Genomic DNA, 17,823 nt, shown 5'->3' on the forward strand with positions numbered 1-17,823 from the left:
TATGTATATTTTGGATAAAATGTTCGGTGGAAAAGTTGGAATTATTTCGAAATTGTATGAGGTGAGAGATTTGTACACGAGAGAAAATGGTGAGAGAAAGAGAGATAAAGAAAGAAAAAGAGAAAGAAAGAGAGAGAGAGAGAGAGAGAGAGAGAGAGAGAGAGAGAGAGAAGGAGAGAGAGAAAGAGAGAAAATAAAAAAATAAAAAATATATGATAGGAAGCAAGAGCTCACGACACATCTCATTGCGAGGCGGTTTTATCTTCTCCGTTTTGACGATCGACTTTATCGGAAGTTCAAAATAAAATAATATTTTCGTTGGATACGTGTGTTTTTCGTTTTTCCAGTAATTGGCAGCGACGATGTACGCTTTCACAATGACTGGACGTTATTGCGTGGATACTTCACGCTCGATTTTCGAGTGTCAATTAAAATATGTGATGGGAAATGTCGAAACAATGCATCTGCCAGTTAACTGTACCCACGAGAATATCGAGCCCCGATCGAGCTATCGACCAACACGAGCAGACGGCTGCATTTTACTTCTCTTTCTATCTATCTCTCTTTTACTTTTTCCGCTATTTCTTTTAAAATCAAGTTTGTTTTTTAACACATTGAACCATCGTTTCGAACGCAATGTTAAAGCACGTTGTGATTTTAATAAATCAGTAACGGAAGTCAGGAAGACGGAACATCGCTTGGTAAAGAGTAGTCGAGAGTATAACAAAGTTTATTTGCTATGTAATTTCCAAAAATTGAAATATTAAGTTAGGCATGGTATCAGTTTATTTTTGTATATTTGTATAATTTGTATATATATATATATATATATATATATATATATATTTGTAAATTTTATCTAATTATTATTTTTTAAACGTAAAAAATGTAAAGAACACAAATCTAATATTATTAAAGAAATAATTCTTTTATGTTTGTATATTTGTATATTTGTCAATTATATTTTGAAAATATCCGAGCTTAAGAATTTTGATAAAATGGAGTGAATATTTTTGTGATAATGTATGTCCATTTTACATTTAGACTACTGCTTTTATTTATATTCTCTGTGATTTATAAATCATGACTATATAGTTATATATGCTAACATAAGAGCAGGGCCCCGTTGAAAGGCATACGTCACTATGATAGGTAAACAATACAAGGAATAAAACATCCGTTGTTTCTGTTTTAGTTATTCACGCAGTTTCGCATTAGCTACCGAACGCATTGCTTCTGTATGGTAGAGTGTTAAACATCCGAGAGAAAATACAGAAAATAACAAATACTTCCATGATATATTTTTATTTTATTCGACCTACACCCTCATTCATTGCAAATAAATCGTGTTTATACGATTTTAATATCCCTCAATTAGTACAAATAATCGAAGTTGTGGGTATTACAAAGTCAAATTTAATCGGTTATTGGACGTAACTTTTTCAAAGGAGAAGTTCGTTCACGAGACAATCCCTTATTCAGGTACGTTATTCACGTTCTATCAAAGGCACCGCCGATTTCAGGAGAGAGGAACCAGAAAGAAAGCAGAAGGTAAGCAGGCAGAGAGGCAAGTAAGCAGTGAGCAGACAATCGAACAGGCAAGGTCGACAGTCATCGAAAAGGTCCCATGAATGGTTTCTGAACGGACATGCGATAGCCGACGGTTCAGAAAAGAAAAGAGGTAGTGTAACAGAAGGATTCTCTTTCGATCCCTCTTCTATAGATCGTCGCGGCAGATCGTCATTCTCGATAAGAAGGATCTTAGTAATGTAGCTGTCTGGCCGTTTAATTAAGGAATCTCGAGAATATCGCTATTCACAATTTACGGTATACTTACAGTAAGATGAAACGTTCGGATATTCGGTTGAATCTAAACGATTCCAGATGGATGCTTATGAGTACGAGATCAACGCTGTAGAGAACAATGATTTCTAATCGGCTTTCGAGGGTCCGTTTGTACAAGCCATGACCTACCAATATGTTCTCCGTTAAGCGGAGCTAACTGGATAATTACTTTGGATATGATGCGATTGTTAACAGCTGACGTCTTGCGTATCAATGTCTTTCGCATAAATTTTGGAAGATCTCATAGCGAGATTGTTTATCGATAGTTCAACGATAAAGGTTGAGTTTCTTGATCGAACGTAAATTGATTTTTCTATTTTTTGCCGTGAACCGATTTTATCGAGTTTAACATCACGAAATATTACCAGCATATTTCTCTCCTCTTTCGTGATGGTTTAGAAACGGAAAGTGTCTGCTCGTTCGCCGAGAGCTTATCTCGTCTCTTCAAATTATTTTCCCATAATAAGCCTTTCATGACTTACCAAGCGTGGTATTGAAAGGGCAGTGATAGAGCGAGAGTGAGAAGGTGGATGTAGGAGAGAGAGAAAGAGAGATAGCAGGTGGTAATATGGTAATAAGGTCTCGAACCTGTTTACGGTTATCTCTTCTCCTGATAGGGAAAAGGAGAGCATCCACGGATTTCAAACTGGTCGAACTGCTCTGGCAAGGCTGAACGTTGTAAGAAATCCGATATGCTTTTCCGTTCTCTTTTAGTATATATATATAGGTATACATACATACTCACGTACGTAAGAAACGCGTTCGTTAATTAAAAACCAACGATCCGAAAAGAATTAAAAAACCACGATTAAGAATTATAGAATGGATAAGATTACGAGAAATACTGATATTACATGACCAGTAGTCGTACTTGAATATCGAGTATGCAAGAAAAGTTCGAATATCAATCTTGTTAAAGAGCAATGGATAGATCCCATAGATAAAAAGAGAATTTCTCACTCATGGGGATACTTGAATTTCTCTTCAGTGAATCTTCAACAATATCCTACCTATGGCAATATGCTAGATAAGAAAGCACAGCGGCAAATATATCGGCATATTTATTTATTTTATATTTATTTTTCATCCTCAATCAAAAACCTTATCATGAAAGCAATTTCTGTCGACTCCGAGGGAAAATTCATTTTGTTTTAGACAGATATCCACATGCGTTTCGTATCATTATCAGTTACAAAATTCTTTTGGCAATTTCTTTTTTTTTTCTACTTTTACTTCTCGTACGTGGGCCTAAACATTGCGAGCTTTGAAAACGAAGAAAAATTTCAAGATATACAATGAGATGCCTTTCTCGGACGAATAAAGTCGGTTAAAAAGAAAAATTACATAACGTAGGTACGTACGTATATTATGTGTATCTACCTAGTATTACACATGTACATTGTGTATATGCGAATATGTATATGCATGTAGATATATAGGTATGCATATATATGTGTATATATATGTGTGTATGTGTATACATATGTGATATATATATATATGTATATATATATTATAATCGATTCGTGGCAAACCAATGAAAATAAATCGTCGAGTAATTCAACGATTACATTCAAATAAAAGTGGCCAATTTATCTTTGATAATCGATGTTTCGCGCGACCTAAAAACGGCTTTTAATTCAGCTTTTGTAACAACGTTATAGTTAACTTTTCAGTCGACACTCACAGCGTTTTCTATAGCGATTCTCTCGAGTTACTACGTAAACTCGGGTCTATTTTAATCAAAATAGCTCCGACATTGGAGATTTTCAAGAGAGAAAGGCCGCTACTGATTATCCTTCCTAATGAGATTAGTACGCACGAAGGGAACAATGAGCTTAGGAAGTTTATCGATTTTTCGTTAAAAGCTACTTCTTTATAGACCAACTCCAATCATTTTTCCATGATCGAGTTTAACGCGATGAAGGTAGGTACATTTCTTATTTATCGTTATTCTCTTAAACTAGTCATCGATCGTTGTGATAGTGCCTTCGCTAGAGAATCGTGCTCGTTTTCCGACGTGAAATGCGAAAGTCGACAGCATTGGTACCGTACTCGAAACCAATACGTTTCGAGTGTCGAGAGTAGGTACGCGACAATGAAACATAAATCTTAGCGGAAAGGAGCAAATAGCAAGCGACGCTCGGCGACCTTAACAATGATATACAGTCTGTTTCTACGAGGGTCGGCATCCCCTCTCATTGTCACGATCACTAGTAGTACCGTCGTCGCTTATCCGAGATACAGCAGGGAAATAAATAATAAACTGTTGTGGCAGTTAAAGCTTAGAAAGAAAGATGCGAGCTAGTGTAAAACTCGACAATTTTTGTCGTTCTGTCTTTTGAAAAAACGTATAGCATCTTAAAAATCTGTTTGGTTATATGGTATGAATAATACCAATGATCGATATATTATTATTTATTTATGATTAATGTTATGACACCACAAAATAAACAATTCTTAGAAAGTAGCTTTTTGGTTTTTCTTTCTCTTTTTTTTTTCAATACCACCGACTAATCTTGTACGGTCATAGAAATATGGTAGGACAAAATTTACTTGCTAGCTAGTTCAAAACTTCGTCGACGTCAAATTGAACTGGAACCGACACCGATGATATTCAAATCCGTGCTTGTGCGGAAAGCAACGGGTGTCGTGCCAGCTTTCGAATAGTAATCTCATAACTGTTTGTTCGGTCCGTAACACGGATTGCGATTCATGCGAGGAATTTCACGCATCATTCTAGTTTCTTTTTATTCACAGAGCGACGGCCTTGAACTCACGAAATCGTCATCAAAAGAGGTGCATCGTATATGTATCTATGTAATTCATTAGACAAGCGAGAGACAAAGAAGAAAGGATATTTCGACATATAGAATGAAAGGGAATATTTTTTCTCTTCTTTTTCTCGAGTATCTGTTTGTTCTTGCCGACACATTCTTAGGATTTCGATCGCATCAATTTGTAAGTTCTATTGATCGTAAGGTGACGATGTTCATTTGCTTGTACGAATTTCATCTCGTGAAACAAAATTCTTTGCCTCTTGGAACTGCTAGTCGGAAGGATTATTATCGTTAATTTTATTTTCCTTTCGTTTACCTACCCACAGACACAGGCACATAAGCATACACACAGACACAAATTATATATCTCATATCGTTCCCGGAGGAGATAATCTTTCTGATTTATGATGAACGAGTTCGAAAAATCGACGATAGATCGTTGCATGTAAGATGTAAGATCGTAGGATGAATTAATATATTTTATCGTTTGATCTCGCAAAGGTAGCCCGCACGAATAACGATTCTGATGGTTCACGAGTCAAAGAAACGTTTAGGTACAAGTTCTGAGATGTGGTCGGCAAGAGCGTTTACGTGGATGACAGATGAATGCGTCGGTGAATTCAAACGAACGCCGATAACAAGGCCTCGATGTTTCGCCTCGAGGGAGCCCTTCCGAAGATGTTCGGTAATAAGACGATTAAGATTCCATGGAAGTCGTTTCAATAATTTCCGACTAATGAAGTCGAGAAACATGAAAATCACCGATCGTTCTGCTCCTTTCACTACCGATGTTTCAAAATACAAATCCCCAGGGATGTCAAATTTTCTACACCTTTAACAGAACCCTACTATCACCATTAAACGAACGTTCTTCTAATTGTAAATCTCTCTTCACGATATTTATACAATCCGAAAGAATTTAATTAATTTTCTCGAAGCCTTTTCTTTAAAAAAAAATCGAACGGAGAAGACTGAACTTTGGACATTGAGCTCTTGCCCCAACTATTTTGAGTCAAGAATCGAAAAAACTACACGGCGGCTGGCACGAAACACAAAAATCGAAGTTCATCTGGCCGATCGTGAATCTCGATTGGATCGCCGAACGATCTCCGATTAGTGTCACGCCCCGACCGTCGTCCGTTTATTCCAATAACGAGTTCCATGCCGCTGGTAGAGAAAAGAAAGGGCGCAGAGGAGCGGAAGAGTGACGAGCTTTACAAAAAGAGAGAAAGAGAGAGAGAGAGAGAAAGACAGGGAAAGAGAAAGAGAGACAGACAGAGAAAAGCCAAACGTAACTTGCGCATTGGTCTACGAAATCGTGTCGCTATTATTTGTCGACGAGTTGATTGTCGATTGGCTACGAACGCGTTCGAAGAGAGGTACTAGTAATTATTACGACCTAGCTAAATTCCAAATGGCAACAGAGAGTGTTACTCTGTTCTACGGAAATGAAGAGACTCGCGATGCGAGTCGAGCGAATGTAATGTAACGTTGCGAACGAATCATTTTCTAATTTGCACGTTGGATTAATGCAACAACGTTCCGCATTTGTGCTTACATATATATGTATGTTGGTACTTTATAATTAAGTACATATCACTTTTCACCGTCTACGCTCTTGGTAGAACGAAGTCGTGATTTTGTTCCTGCGATGGTCGTTTAATAATTAAAGCGCTTATCTGGCTGGCATGAAAGTAGTTTTAACAAAATTGCAGGATATCGCATGGATGTAGTTCGAACGAATGTGTGTACGCGAACATAGAGGTAGACGTAGATAGAAAAAGGAAAGAGAGAGAGAGAGAGAGAGAGAGAGAGAGAGAGAGAGAGAGAGAGAAAGAGAGAGGACGATCGAGCGGCAAACAGAGGAAGAGAACAGTGCAAGAGTCTCTGAATACCAGACCATCAGAATGGACCACGTACTCCCCATTCTGCCGTTGTTGGTGGTACTGCAGTTGCTGCGCGGCAGTGCGCGAATGGATCTACAAAATATCGGGAGTGTTTGATGTGCTTCCCCATTTACTCAAATGGCGTGAAATTCGACAAAGCTGCTGAGTGGCACTGGCTACTAGGCTCGAATGTCCGATGCGACTAGCAACCAACGATGGCACCCTTTCCGCAAACTCCCATCTATCCCACCTATCCTCTCTCTTTCTCTCCCATCGTCCCTCTCTCATCCTCCCCCTGACGCACCTCACCCACGGCATTTTTCTCATTCAACCGCTCGCCCTTCCGGTGGACCACGAGCTCTGGCATACCCTTTTAAAGCATCACCGAATTTCATTTGGCGCTCGGCACCAGCTGATTAAATGCTTCTACCGGAAGATGTAAATTCTCGCCCGCGGGATAAATGAAACGCACGTCGGAAGTACTATCCGTTACTACCATGTCCCTTTGACTTTTCGTCTTCGAAGCCGCACAAACTCATCCGATCTCATATCACTGATATCATCTTCTTTTTTCATTTCTCTCTTCCTTTCTCTCTCCTTCTCTCTCTCTCTTTCTCTCTCTTTTTTTATTTCAACATTGCGGAATTATACGTGAACATTTTCCAAATACATGGATCGTCAAAATACGTTAAGATCTTCTTCCTTATATTACATATATCTGAAAATATACAGGAAATGGCAACGAAATCATTCATGACAAAACAAAATTGTTCAAAGAATGTTAATTGAAGAAAAATGAAATTCCAGATGTTTGTAAAACTCCTAAGTTGGTCACGTGCGTGGGGTTCTTTTGTGATAAATTTTTTTATTAGAAAAAAGTTACTTTACGCACTGACGCTATTTATTTGCACGCGAGCACGAGCCAAATCGCCTTCCTAGAAAGCAATTACTGTCAACACGTGTAATGATAGTGATGGTTTGTTAATGATGAAACAAGAGAAAATGAAAAAAAATCAGATCCTCTAAGTTCTATTTTCGGAACTTTGTATTGTGCTTATAGCTATCATCATTGTCACACATATGCACAAAACACGCAAAAACGCAAATATATACAGATGTGCGCGTCATTTTTTTCTCTTTTTTTCTTTTACTTGCCCTGGCCAGTTAATAAAAACCACAGCCCTAGGGTAAAGATTAAATCGCGAACGGAACTCCCTTTCTCTCTTTGTTCTCCTTCACGCAGAGAGCTCGCTATCTTTCATCCCCGGAGGCGCGAGGCCTTCCTCTACTACGAGGATAACTTTACCCGATGATTTCGCCGTTGAAAGCGTTAATCTCGTCCATTGGTTCGAAATATAGAAAAAGAAAAAAAGAAAAGAAGGGGAAGAAAGAGAAAGAGAGACAGAGAGAGAGAGAGAGAGAGAGAGAGAGAAAGAGAGAGAAGCGGTCGAACGAGAGCGCGAAAACATAATCGCGGCGTGATTGCGGGTCATGGGTAGGTGATTTAGACACCAGCGTTCAGTACGGAGAGGGTCGGAAGTGTCGATGACGCCTCGGCTGCACTCAGATCAAGGATACGAAGGGAGCTACACTAACACGATGGTAGGACTCGTTTGCTCGTAAGTCAAGCATATACCTATCGAGACCTCTTTATTGTCACGCATACACACATAAACGTATGGTGTATGAATTTGCAAGGGTATCGGTAGGGATAACTCTAGCGAGCGAAAATTCGTCGGTAAATATGCACGCCCACCTTTTCGATTCTCCTCGTCTCTACACACCTATCTCTACCTCTTTCCCTTCCACCTTCCTTCTCTATTCTACTCCTCCTCCTCCTCGTTGTAACCCCTCGATTCACGTTCGATCCCAGCTTCACGATAAAATAACAGAATAATCCCCGGGTATATCGACGTCGCTCTACCACCGCCGCTGGCACATTCAATTCTACGGAATCTCGTATCATCTGATATACACTTAATCCCTCGAGTGAAACAGTGACTGCGCCACCAATTCCGACGAGGGAGAGACCGACCGACTTGCCTGCGAAAGCGAGTCTGCTTCTGCTGAGCGCGCGCGTTCATGCGAGAAAGAGAGAGAGAAAGAGAGAGAGAGAGAAAGCGTGGAAGAGTGAGAGAGATGGAACAAATGATGGAAATGAAGAGAGAGAGAGAGAGAGAGAGAGAGAGAGAGAGGGAGGGAGGGAGACCGTCGAGGAATCAGGAGTCGGCGAATGAGGAAGAGGAAGGACAAACGGAGAGGCGGGCTTGGAAAATGGGAATGAAGACAGCGAGAAAGACAGAGAGAGACAAAAAGAGAGAAAGAGAGGGAGAGAGAGAGAGAGAGAGAAAGAGAGAGAGAAACAGAGAGTGAAGGGAAGAGGAAAAGGGAGAGAGAGAGAAAGAGAGAGGTCGTCCAATAACAGTCACCCTCGTATTTCCTTTCATCCAGAGTCGAAGGAAACCTATGTCGATGAAACGGAATCTCAAGCCGGTGCCGAGAGCTGATATTTGCACCGACGATACTCTCGAAGACTGTTTAACGATAGTAGCTTCAGCTGAGCCAGTATTTTGTGGTATAGATGCGTTATATCAACGGCTTCAAACGATACCAGTCACCGTCTGCTTCCCTTGACTTCGACCAACGTTGGTCCATGTGTTGATACACACCTGATATCTATCACTCACTTCCTCTCCCTTCTTTCTTTCTTTTTTTCTTTTTTCTTGATATTGGGAGCAATGTTGAATCTTCCTTCTCATTCTTTCATGTCGTAAACGTAAGCTCTCATGAATCACGAATTTATATGCATCGTATCCATCCGTACGGTGCGTCTCGCCTTTGCAAATCGACCTGCTCTCTCGTATATGATTCCCCGTAAAATTCATCGGAGCTTGTCTCTCGATCTTGACGTCGATACAACGCGACGAATATTTTACCTAGCCTGATCCGTCTTAAATCTTTGACGTTTGCCAAGATGAACGTAATAATTTTCATATAAACGCTTAGAAGATATGGTACGAAATATAGAGTGCTTTGAAATTATCTGTCGGAAATGTGTGATAAAGTGATATTACTCGAAACTGATTTTCGGGAAAATTAATTATCCATCTAAGAATTAATTAACTATGTCTTATATATCTTTGTAAAATGAATTATCTATAAGATAAATAGATGGCTCTAATTTTGTCAGGATTATCGGGACACCCCATATATGTCTCATACGAATTTCAAATGGTATCTACCGACGACGATAATGGATCGGATATTAGCGATCGATTTGATGATGGAAAATCATGGTTGCGCGTCGCTTGCGCTTTAAGAAAATTTTCGCAGGATCAACGAAAAGACGGAAGACGGATTGGTTGCATCGAGAAGCTCTTGATAAAGTGGTAAAATGATGCTCGTCATGTGAGAAAGTTTTATAAGTAAGAAAGGCTCGATGGTTTCTCTCTCTCTTTTTCTCTTTCGTTCTTTTCTCCTCGTGGCGCCACTCGAGTAGGGATAAAAATCTGAAAAGGCGATTAGGATATAGATATCATGCGTGGCACGCACAAACGATGGGCTCGATCGGGCGGCTGACTGTGAGCGTCTTCCGATTAGGCCAATTGTAGGGAACTAGTGCGTGTCACTTTGATTCCGATCAGCTCTCGATATATGTAGAAAGCCGTAATACTCTGTGTTTACATAGTTCGGGATCAGTTTAAGCGCCTTAAGCACACGGTGTGGTATCTAGATGTATAAGAGTATTTGAACCAATCAACCAATTGACTAGCCTGCTGAGATTCGGCGATCGTTTTCTGTCGGACCATCGTTGACGGATTAATTTACTATAATCTGACGCACGAGTTGGATTCAATCTAGCGAAATTTAGATCCCGTTATTAATGCCGGCGAAATGTTTCTAATAATCCTTTGCGTGTTTTGTACCAATAAATAAAACCTTTGAAACTCTACGTGTACATAATTACACAGGTATGTTGTTTGAAATGCACGTTCGGAGAAACGAACAAATATAAATTATGTGACCAGTATGTTGGTGATAAAGAAAGGGACCAATTTAAAACGCATAAGCCGCTACCGTTGCAAGACAAAACTCCTTGATTAGACACATCAATAATCATTTATCGTAGAGGACCGGAGAGAGAAATAAAAATCAGTGAACCCTAGGTGGTCTCTGTCCTTTCACTGTCCTTTCTCTGTCTTTCTATCCTTCTCTCGATCCAAGGCATTCCGATTTGATTTTAGGTTGGTGTTCATCTCTCTCGCTTTCATCCCGTCAGAAAAACAAACCGATTCATGGACTCGTGTCGCCATTGACAAGAAGATCCTGCCGCGCTGCAATCTCGACGAATAATGACCAGTCGTTCGTAAGAGAGAAAGAAAAGAAAGAAAAGGAAGAAGTCTTCTTACCGTGTTCGTCTACATGCTCGTGCCCTCGCTTCGTAGTCTGACGTGGATCGTCTTATTATTTATGCATTTATTCAATTGTATTTGAATAATTGGCCACCCGACAGCAGGAGAAGCAAATAAACGGACTTTCGCTACGCGGCGTACGATATGATTATAGGATAAGGGGATCCTTTGCGTATAAATCAGAGCAAACAATGCAATGCATGTTTATCAGGCAGCAAGCGTGTAGGTAAATAAGCGAGAGAGCTATCTTCCACCGACGTTATCCAAGTTTCGCGATAATTAACTCTGTGTAGTGGGGATCGATGAATAACAGGATTCCGTTTGATTTGATGTCAATTTAAGCAAAATATTTCTCAATTTATTCCTGACGATCCGTTTTTTATTACCATTAATCTTTGTATACAAAAGTTTCATCCATTATTATCATTTTATATTTTTCCACTTTGATCTTACTTCTTTTTTTATATCGATGTTTCATTCAAGAGAAAACAGAATTCCAGTCTCGTCGATTGTACACACATACACACACGTATAAACGTCTATGAAACATCGGAGTAGTTACAATGGCACTTTCTTTTTCTCTGTCTCTCTTTATCCTTGGTATGCAACCAACGGTGGAATACAATGCATTTTCACAAGACCACGACAAGGAAGTCTTCGCGGCGGTCGAGAGACATTCGCGTATCAATGCAACGATAGAATTCATGTGTAACTCTTGCGGGCATGCAGAGAGTGAGAAAGAGAGAGAGATGGAGAATTAGAAAGAGAGAGAAAGAGGAAGAGAGGGAGAAAAAGAGAGAGAGACCAAGCAGCAGGCGGTAGCGCGGAATTTCTCTTCGGAGAATATGTACACCCTGGCGAGCTTCTACCATCGCTACTACTGAATTAATCGAATCGTTCTGGAGAATAACTTATCGTGGCTGCCGTACATGCCACTTTGCCTTCCAGCTATAATCAGTACGCGTGTATAATAGAGAGGGAGAGAGAGAGAGGAAGAGGGAGAGAGTGGGTGTACGTATGCATAATGTTCTTAGGAGACGAGTGGGATGTTATTGGTTCGTACATATATTCACCACGAAGATTGTTCTATGGTTAGCTTCTTACGAAACGTATATCGTTGATGAGCTTGTGGCTCCTTAGTATCAATCTCTTTGTAATCTAAAGTTCGCAGCATATAAGGCATTTAAATTTCTTAAGAATTTTATGTTTCTTTATTTTCCTGTGAATATTCTCATCATTAATTTAAAAAGTTATTTTCAAATTTATATCAAAAGATAAAAATGATTTAACTTCTTTATTCGATTAGTTAGTTACCTCGATAATACTTATCCAGTTCTATTTCAGTGGCAGCTTTAATTTCGTAGGAGGAAATTGGTCGGCGTTACTCTGAACGAAGTGCACACTCTTCCAATTATCAGGAACACTGTCTTACGGACCTTCTAAAATTGTACGTTTCACGAAGATTTCAGAACTCAAAATCGTTTGGAAGAGGGATGTAAGTAGAGAAGTGGTCGAGTAGTTCGGTGTCGGTCAATAGATCAAACAGGTTTCATTATTCCGAGATTGTTACGCCTCGACAGAGAGCGTGGCAAGTTGAAGGTTAGGGGTTTACCGTTCTTGCAACAAGAAGAGGAAGACGCGTCGCGTGGCGCACGAACGAGTGGTAGGAGAACGTTCTGTCTCTTTTTCTTGTAAGGTATATACAACGGTCTTTCTCTCTCTCTTTTATCCTGGAACACTTGAGCTATCTTCGTTGCTCTACAAGTTTCTTCTCTCTCAACGACACCCGTACGACGACTTGTTCCCTCCCTCTTGCGCTCTCATTCTCCCTTCTCTCTTATATACGCACCACCTTTGGACTGGCTAGCGTACGGCTCGTGCGGGTTCGGTAATATTCGTGTGCATTCGGGTATATTCGCCGGGGTAGCGGCGCGCGCCTCGTGTCTCGCGGAACATATCGTTCAGTATGCACCGTACAGTCGCCGCGTTGGGAGTGTATGGTTTTTCGTGCTGCGAAAATCTGCATCCGAATGAATACGAATGAATAGAGATACAAAGACGAAGATAAGGGAATAAAAAATAAAAAAGAAAAAAAATAAATTACCGTTGAATAGTGCAAATTCTATAAAAGTATCAGGAATCGATGCTTCTATTCGATTTAAAAAAATTAATAGAAGATAGTGTCGCATTGAAAAAAAAAATTTTAAAAGAAAATCTCATGTATTTTTCACTAGCTTCCTATCTTATTTTTCTAATTTCACTTTCTTGTGTAACATTCGTATAGATCGTCGTCCTCGTTCAAAGGGGATCGTCGAAGGATTCGTTAGCTCGTCGGGTGGATCCTTGAGAGGTCGCGAAGTGGTAGCGATTAGGCGGTGACGTTTTTGGGAACAGTCACGTCTTTCTTAATCCTCCAGTTGCCTTCCCATCAGGGATGACGGTTTTCGGTGAATAATGTACTTAACGGTCGATCATAACGGTCGAACGAGGGGGTAGCTACGGTGGAAGGAATAGCTTACAAAGAAAAGCCAAAGATAAAGAGGATAGTAGAGCGAAAAAAGGAGAGAAATAATAATTGTTATGGACACCGACGTGACATACGAGCGAGTTCGTATCGTTCGAGGAGGCGGGAATCCGTCGGTACAAGAAACGAACGACACGCGGCCTGGAGAAATCGATCGCCTCGAGTTTTCAACAAGTTGTAAATCGAGAAACCGCCATTTGTACGGTTCGCGAAGAGCTATGCGGTGAAGAAGTGTCGCGAGTGCGTGTCTCGCGGTCGGGACACGAATCTAACGTGTTTTCTCAGTTTTCATTTCTTTTTTTGTTTTTTTTTTCTTTTTTTATTTCCTTCCAGATATATTCTCGTTCTTCGTATGATCCACGAAGGATTCGATAAACCGTGTATTCGTGACTCACGTCGTGAAGTATCGATCGAATTGGCGAGTGATTCGCGAAAATATTCTTGGAAGTTCCTTTCTTAAACGAACGGTTTCGCCGAGAGATTCTCAAGTGAGTGATTCGTGCCACCGTAGGTCTATACTGCGACGTTTCGAGATCGAGGAGTGGATTCGTTCTTGTGTCGCAACATTTTAATCAGTCAATATAATTGGATAGGATTTCATTATCGATATTAGGTAAGTGCCATTATCTTTCTAATTATAATTTGATCTATCATAAGTAATAGTGAGTTTGTAAAAGAGTTAAAACGTATTTATAATTACACAATACGAGAATATTAATAAATAGTTACGAAAAGTACTACTACGATCCCGCGGAAAGAAATGGAACGTTCGATTTATCAATGTGACAACCCTTTCTTATGATAATACAACCTTTTGTAATTATTAAGAGGCCCATGGTTCGGGAAACGTTGTCATGTAGCAATAAATCGTGGCTTGCTTCCTGTTTGGATAATGAACGGGGAACCTGCTGTTACAAACGTCTGGCCTCGTTAAGGCGCATTAGAACGCGTTATAATACATCGCATTATCTCACCGAAGCTTAATGATTCGCGCTTGGTTATATTCAAATAAAATCGATATGCCAAAACATATGCATTCACAACAATGCTTTCTCGATATGTTCTATTACGGATATTGATTTCGATCGAGCTTGCACGAGTACGAAAATTTCGAGGGTTGTCGATTAAGTTCTCGAAACTATTATAAGTATTTGATGATATTACGAAGTGGTTAAGTAAAAAAAGGTGTCTGTGTATGTGTTGGTGTGAGTGTTGGGTGGAAGGGATGGGTAGGAGAATCTCATTGGCGCGAAAACGAGCAACGTGATTGGTTTGTTTGACGGTTGACACGATGAACGCGACTAAAAATTTTGCGCTTCGCTAACTTACGCGAGTTGTCTAGAGGTAAAAAAAAGAATTAAAAAAAAAAAAGAAAATAAAAATAAAACAATAAAAAAGAAAAAGAAAGTAATATTTCCGCTTCGTTAGTCTTTATTATCATCGAGTCATTAGCTTTTAACCGCAAGTATATGTATACATACGCCTTGTATAAAACCACGAACACTGTTGGTCAGGTTGAGATAATTGAAGCGTCACTGACCGATCCTCGGGTGCGCGAAATTCTCATCGTTTCGATGTTAATTAGCAACGCGAAAATGTTTACATCGAAAATGTTCGAGTGCACGAGTAATAATTTAATAATAAACTTCTCTCTTGCGTATATAATGATGTGAACCACGCGACTACGTTTGTATCAGGATTTTTGAGGTACGCCAGGAAATTAGATTGCAGGAAAATTAGTAGTACTACCTTTCGACGTTTCTTTTTTTCTTTCTTTTTCTTTTTTTTTTTTTTGATTTCTTGCTTTTTCTTTTCTCCTCTTTTTTTTCTTTTCTTTTTATTTCACGACACTTTTGCATATGCGTTGACGAAAAAATTATAATTATTATGTATTCTGTATAGAATGTCGGTTGACGTCAGTCCGTAGCTCATGAAACTTGTACTTTCCTAAGGATCGACTAAACTTCTTTAAGATTCAGAGTGGCACGAACTTCTGTTGCTGAATTTTGATTACTTTATTATTTGTTTAAAAGGAGAAAGAGCGAGAGAGAGAGAGAGAGAGAGAGAGAGAGAGAGAGAGAAAGAGAGGGAAAAGAGAACACGTTGGTCTCTTAATAGGCAGATACAAAAATTTTTTCACAAGAAAAACGTCTTATCGTCACCAAATTGTTATATTTAATACGCTGGATTATTTCAAGATTCATTGTAGGTATTCGAGATAAACGTTCCAGAGAGATAAAGATAAAGCAAGTGAGCGAATGAGTGAGAGAGAGAGAGAAAGAGAGAGATAAGACGTTGTACGAAAAAGTCGTTGAATTATTCGTGGTCAGGAGCTTGTAGTTTCGTCGTTCTGGTATCCAGATGAACCCTGAGATTCGAAATAGCGGATTAACCTAGAGGGAAAGTTTCTATATCCTAAGTGATTTTGGGTTACAACTTCCAAGGTCCCGGGATCCAGCGATTTTCATTGATGTCGGCCAGTTTCGTACGACAAAGCGCTTCCCGTCGACGTAGCACGAACCGTTCGGCCATTACTAATGAGATATTAATAAGGTACAAGGGGTACCTTTCCTTTTGAGACCAACTATTATAATAATAACCACAACAATAACAATAACAACAATAATAATAATAATAACAATAATCATCAATGTTAAATAAGTTATTTCTTTTAATTGATTTTGTCTCGTTTAATTGGATTGCATATTTTCTTACAACACACATATAAGACGCGTTACATGTATATATATATATATATGTATTTTCCTGTTACATTGAAACATGCAGAGATCAATTATAACTCGTCTTCGAAGAATAATATTCTTTTTAAAGAGGGTGAACCAATTTAGTGAGAGAACAAATGCATCGCTAATATATTAGAAACACTCGGAGAACGATTTAGTGATACGATTCTCTCTTGGAAGGATGGGATCGTTTGTTAGGAGAAGCCGACTTCAAAGAATTATTCTACGAAGTGAGAGGGGTTACCGCCATACGAAACTCGTTCAAGAAGATGACTGCTCACGCGATCTGCTTTGAGACGTATATAGTATAGGATAATTCCTATGGTCACGATCGCGTTTTAACAATCTAAATTAGCCTCTTGTCACTTGTTAACCAGTTATTTTCTTGAATTTCAAGGACTCGAGAACGTTTGATCTGAAGTAGGAAGAACCATGAAAACAATTTTGGGCGTTTCGGGTGCGAGTAAATCTTTTTCATTTTATTTTACTTTATTTTATTTTATTTTATTTATTTATTTTTTTCTTTCTTTTAATAAGTGGTAGGTAGTCATTATTTATGGATTTATGCATAGATGAAGTGAAGGTGGTCGTTTTGGGTCCCGTAAGATATGAGCTCACATGACAACATAAAAAGTAATATTGTATAATAAATTTAATTTAATATCCGTTGATCGGTATAATTTTTGTTTCTACATTTGCAACTGTATAATCGTATTTAGACGATGTATTACTTGCTTTGTCATTTGCATGAACGGTCAAAGCAAGAAAATATACGTTAAATGTTCTGTAGAACTGATTTATTCTAATGGATCTCAAAAAAAATTTGTAACGTTCTTGAATACTAAATCCTGGCCAATGATGATAGTGTATCTAATTCTAACGAGGATTTTATGATACGCAGCATATTTTTCCACAAAAATATTTTGATTTCTGATTGTAAGAAGGAAGAGATAATTTACGTAACGGTATTGAAAACAACGTGACGCAACGGTATGTTGGTTCTCAAATTACTGTAAGAAATATAAGAACGTTTTATTATTATAAATCGATTATAATACTCTTCGTGGATATTGCTTTTCTTCTAATGTCTTCTTTTTCTATTTCTTCTTTCACTTCCATCTTTTCTTTTTCTTCGACTTTTTGCTCGATCGCTTTTTATTTTTACTATTGCGTCTTGTTGCATCAGAATGGTGCTTTTTAATAATTTATCGAGCAAATGGAATGCGTAATACCTCTAGCAGCTACTTCGAAATGGGAATCGAGAGAAACACTCTATTTGACGTAAGACTTGAAATTAATTATATCCGAGCTAGTTGATTCCGTAACGTTGAATTTTCTGTCTCTCTCTCTCTCTCTCTCTCTCTCTCTCTCTCTCTCTCTCTCTCTCTCTCTCTCTCTCGCTCATTCGCAATGAGTAGAAAATAATATTCACTGTATTAAAATAATTCAGAGCGAGCAAGCATTCGTATGTAACGAAGTATATATATTTATTATAATTTAATATATATAATTATATATATATATATATATATATATATATATATATCAAATAACTCTTTTTTTATTTTTTATATTTCATTTATTTTTAGTTTTATAAATTTTTTCCATATGGATTTTGCTATAATGGGGTTA

General features: G+C 38.7%; 1 protein-coding gene across 3 annotated transcripts in view; it reads left to right on the forward strand.

The window, feature by feature from the left end:
• The first annotated feature begins 12,900 nt into the window (after positions 1–12,900).
• Positions 12,901–17,823, forward strand: part of LOC124425098 (hemicentin-2-like) — a 254,868-nt gene continuing 249,945 nt past the window's right edge. For all 3 annotated transcript variants that reach the window (XM_046964954.1, XM_046964955.1, XM_046964956.1), the window contains exon 1: positions 12,901–14,060. The gene's annotated coding sequence lies outside the window, so the exon portion shown is untranslated. The remainder of the gene's footprint in view (positions 14,061–17,823) is intronic.

This window comes from Vespa crabro, chromosome 6 (assembly GCF_910589235.1).
Source record: "Vespa crabro chromosome 6, iyVesCrab1.2, whole genome shotgun sequence".
Lineage (NCBI taxonomy): Eukaryota > Metazoa > Arthropoda > Insecta > Hymenoptera > Vespidae > Vespa > Vespa crabro.